Source organism: Dama dama, chromosome X (genome assembly GCF_033118175.1).
Source record: "Dama dama isolate Ldn47 chromosome X, ASM3311817v1, whole genome shotgun sequence".
NCBI classification, from domain to species: domain Eukaryota; kingdom Metazoa; phylum Chordata; class Mammalia; order Artiodactyla; family Cervidae; genus Dama; species Dama dama.
Window position 1 is genome coordinate 128319074 of NC_083714.1, and position 5043 is coordinate 128324116.

Consider the following 5043-nt stretch of genomic DNA (forward strand, 5'->3'; position numbering starts at 1 on the left):
AGGATGTCTGGCTCTAGGTAAGTGATCACACCACTGTGATTATCTGGGTCATGAAGATCTTTTTTGTACAGTTCTGTGTATTCTTGCCACCTCTTCTTAATATCTTCTGCTTCTGTTAGGTCCATACCATTTCTGTCCTTTATTGAGCCCATCTTTGCATGAAATGTTCCCTTGGTATCTCTAATTTTCTTGAAGAGATTTATAGTCTTTCCCACTCTATTGTTTTCCTCTATTTCTTTGCACTGATCACTGAGGAAGGCTTTCTTATCTCTCCTTGCTATTCTTTGGAACTCTGCATTCAAATGGGAATATCTTTCCCTTTCTCCTTTGCTTTTTGCTTCTCTTCTTTTCTCAGCTCTTTGTGAGGCCTTCTCAGACAGCCATTTTGCCTTTTTGCATTTCTTTTTCTTGGGGATGGTCTTGCTCCCTGTCTCCTGTACAATGTCACGAACCTTCGTCCATAGTTCATCAGGCAATCTGTCTATCAGATCTAGTCCCTTAAATCTATTTCTCACTTCCATTGTATATTCATAAGGGATTTGATTTAGGTCATACCTGAATCGTCTAGTGGTTATCCCTACCTTCTTCAGTTTAAGTATGAATTTTGCAATAAGGAGTTCATGATCTGAGCCACATCAACTCCTGGTCTTGTTTTTGCTGACTGTATAGAGCTTCTCCATCTTCTGCTGCAAAGAATATAATCAATCTGATTTCGGTGTTGACCATCTGGTGATGTCAATGTGTAGAGTATTCTCTTGTGTTGTTGGAAGAGGGTGTTTGCTATGACCAGTGCGTTCTCTTGGCAAAACTCTATCAGCCTTTGCCCTGCTTCATTCTGTACTCCAAGGCCAAATTTGCCTGTACTCCAGGTGTTTCTTGACTTCCTACTTTTGCATTCCAGTCCCCTATAATGAAAAGGACATCTTTTTGGGGTGTTCTAAAAGGTCTTGTAGGTCTTCATAGAACCGTTCAATTTCAGCTTCTTCAGCATCACTGTTTGGGGCATAGACTTGGAATACCGTGATATTGAATGGTTTGCCTTGGAAACGAACAGAGATCATTCTGTCGCTTTTGAGATTGCATCCAAGTACTGCATTTCAGACTCTTTTGTTGACTATGATGGCTACTCCATTTCTTCTAAGGGATTCTTACCCACACTAGTAGATATAATGGTCATCTGAGTTAAATTCACCCATTCCAGTCCATTTTAGTTCACTGATTCCTAAAATGTCGACATTTACTCTTGCCATCTCCTGTTTAATCCAATTTCTGGAGTGACTATGAGGAGCTACCCCACATCCAAGGGCAAAGGAGAAGCCCCAGCAAGATAGTAGGAGGGGTGAATTCACGTTTAGAATGAAACCCTGTTCCCACCAGAGATGCTCAGAGGGCTCAAACAAATCTTGTACACCAGGACCCAGGGGCCCCACAGAGACTGAGACAGAACTGTGTCTGAGTGTCTTCTGTGGAGATACGGGTTGGCAGTGGTCTGCCACAGGGACAGGGGCTCTGGGTGTGGGTATGTCATAGGTCCTCTTGGAGGAGGTCACCATTAACCCCACTATAGAGCTCCCAGAACTTACATAGGACTGGGAAATAGACTCTTGGAGGGCACAACAGAACCTTGTGCACCAGGACCCAGGAGAAAGGAACAGTGATCCCACAGGACACTTGCCTTTGGGTGTCTGGGAGTCTCTGGCAAAGGCGTGCATTGGTGGTGGCCTGCTGCAATGTTGGGGGCACCAACTGTAGCAGTACATGCATGGGATCTTTTGAGGGAGGTCACCATTATCTTCATTACCTCCACCATAGTTTGGCCCCAGGTAAATAGCAGGGAGGGAACACAGCTCCAGCCATCAACAGAAAACTGGATTAAAGATTTACTGAGCATGGCCCCACCCATCAGAACAAGACCTAGTATCCCCCTCAGTCAGTCTATCCCATTAGGAAGCTTTCATAACCTCCTATCCTTCTCCATCAGAGGGCAGACAGACTGAAAACCACCATCACAGCAAACTAACCAATCTGATCACATGGACCACAGCCTTGTCCAACTCAATGAAACTATGAGCCATGCCGTGTAGGGCCACCCAAGATGGATGGGTCATGGTGGAGAGTTCTGACAAAATGTGGTCCACTGGAGAAGGGAATGGCAAACCACTCCAGTATTCCTGCCTTGAGAACCCCATGAACAGTATGAAAAGGCAAAAAGATAGGACACTGAAGGATGAATTCCCCAGGTCGGTAGATGCCCAATATGCTACTGGAGATCAGTGGAGAAATAACTCCATAAAGAATGAAGAGATGGAGACAAAGCAAAAACAACACCCAATTGTAGGTGTGACTGGTGATGGAAGCAAAGTCTGATGCTGTAAAGAGCAGTATTGCATAGGAACCTGGAATGTTAGGTCCATGAATCAAGGCAATGTACAGCAGGGTGAGTATAATTAATAATACTGATATATGTACTTGAAAGTTGGTAATCTCATAAATCTTAAATATTCTAACCTTAAAAAAATGGTAATTACATGACATCATGCAGGTGCTAGATAACCTATGGTGGTAATCATTTTATAATACATAAGTATATCAAATCAACATGTACATCTTAAATATACATAATGTTCTATGTCAACTGTATCTCAATCAAGTTGTTGGGAGAAGTCATAACCTCTGAGGAAGCAAGTTTAGCCAACACTTTTATCTCTTTTATTCCTCCTGTTGAATTCAGATAAAACTTAATGATTTTATTTCAAATTTGCATGGACTGTATAAGTTCATTTTTATAAGAATATTCTCTATCATTCCAGATATCCTTCTCTCCATATCTATTAATAAGTTATTTGGAATGAAAAATGTTATAGTTTAATTCCATTTTTTAAAAATATTTTAATTTCTATTTTGGATGAGTCCTTTTTTGTACTTTTGCTCTAATTTTGAGCATGAATAATTTATTTAAAAATTAACATCATTAATATAAAAGGCACTGACAACACTTTATTTTAAACAATTATCTTCATGCTTAAAAATTTACTTGAAAGATGTTTTGATTTGTTTTTGCTCTTCTATATGTTTTAAGGGAATTTTACTTTGTTGTTACTTTTCTACATTTACTTTTAATTGTACATCATTAATTTAAAAAGAAAGTGATTATTGTTAAAAATGGAGATGTAAAATGTTATGCATAGTACAGAAAATATTTCCATTCTTAAAAATGTTGATTCATGTCAATGTATGACAAAAACCAGTACAATATTATAAAGTAATTAGCCTCCAACTAATAAAAATAAATGGAAAAAAATGTTGAGGAAGTTAATGGTACCTAAACATTATTTCTAAATATACCTACCATTTTATCATTATTTTCTAATACCTGCTAATTTCTTTGCAAAAAGTAATCTAAGTTATAGTCACAATGACTCTTTTAATCCACTGTGATACTTAAGATTTGTGAAGGATATATCTTAATATTCCTTAGAACACTGACAGGATGTAGATTTATTATTAAAAAATAAGAATAAAGTAAAATCAGAAGAAAATGGAAAATCCTGAAGTTAAAACAGAATTTGACATCTGAAAGTGATCACTATGAGAGAAACGGAATAAAATGAGATGATGCTCTTCTCATTGTCATCCATAGTGTTATGTGAGAAAGATCAGAGAGTGAACAGATTAAAAATAATAATAATAACAAAGAAAAGCAGAAAGAAATTCCACTTCTACTGACTTGTGAGTAACTCCATGAGCTTCAGGCTAAGGACTGAATCCAAATCTAAACAGCATGGCAGGAGAAGATGTCTAAACTATAGATGGCTAGGGCAGTGGGCAAGCTTACAGCTCATCTACTCCTGTGGTCCAGCAAAGACTACTTGCCCTTTGACTATGTTCTCAGACAACAAAAAATATCCCTTCCTGGGTCAAATGAAGCTATTAACACATTAGCAGTATGTTTTCTTGAAGATGAACAGCATGTTAAAAGGGTAAAAATCTATTACGATTTCACAATTGCCTGGAGCAGAGTGAGAATGGAACTTTCCAACTCCCTAACCTCATGCAGTAATCATCTTACCAAATGCTAGTTCTCTTTCTAGTTTTATGGCCCAGCAGCTATCCTAGCAGTAAAAAGTTCTTAAGAAACCTGGTAAAACATTCAGCTGCCATTTCAAATTTCTGAGGGAAAAATCAGCATGACCGGTAGCAAACAAATTTTGCAAAGACAAAAACCACTAGACTTTATAAAGTTAATCAAACAGCTGTTTGACAACATCACTAAACTCCATCTCACTAAAGCCAAGATGTAGCTACAAAAATTTATTTTGATGTTAGAAGAGCCTCATCATGTTAGAAGAGCCTCGTGTAAGCATGAATTAACATCAAATTTACACATGTACTTATAAATCATTAATAAAAAAGATCTTAGACTATGAATGGAAAAGTAAAATTCTTCTAGATAGAATGTTTAGTCTTCACATTTTCCCACTTATCTCTTGCCAAGATGCAATGACAAGAAACAGAGGCACAGTGTAAATATGAGACAAGAATGTAGAAAAATGCGCTCATTAGGATGAGGGCAAAGATGATTCTGGCTGTCAAAGTATGAAGAATATTCTCCAAATTTTACTTATTTTTAAATAAGTGTAGTAAAAAATGCAAAGCAAGCTAGTAGAGTTAACTCCTTCTGCCATCCAGGTGGTCTTGGGTTAGGCGTGATTTATGAGAAGTATACTAATTACATGTAAATGTATCCTTCCAAAAAATGCTTTGGAAAGCTATGAAGGACTTTGAACACAGTACTCAAAATTCTCAAAATCTCAACCACAGTCAAAAATCTGCTAAGTGGGGATTTCCCTGGTGGTCCAGTGGTTAAGAATCTGCCTTTCCTGGTGGCTCAGCTGGTAAAGAATCTGCCTGCAATGTGGGAGGCCTGGGTTCAATCCCTGGGTTGGGAAGATCCCCTAGAGAAGGGAAAGGCTACCCACTCCAGTATTCTGGCCTGGAGAATTTCATGGATTGTATAGTCCATGGGGTCGCAAACAGTCAGAC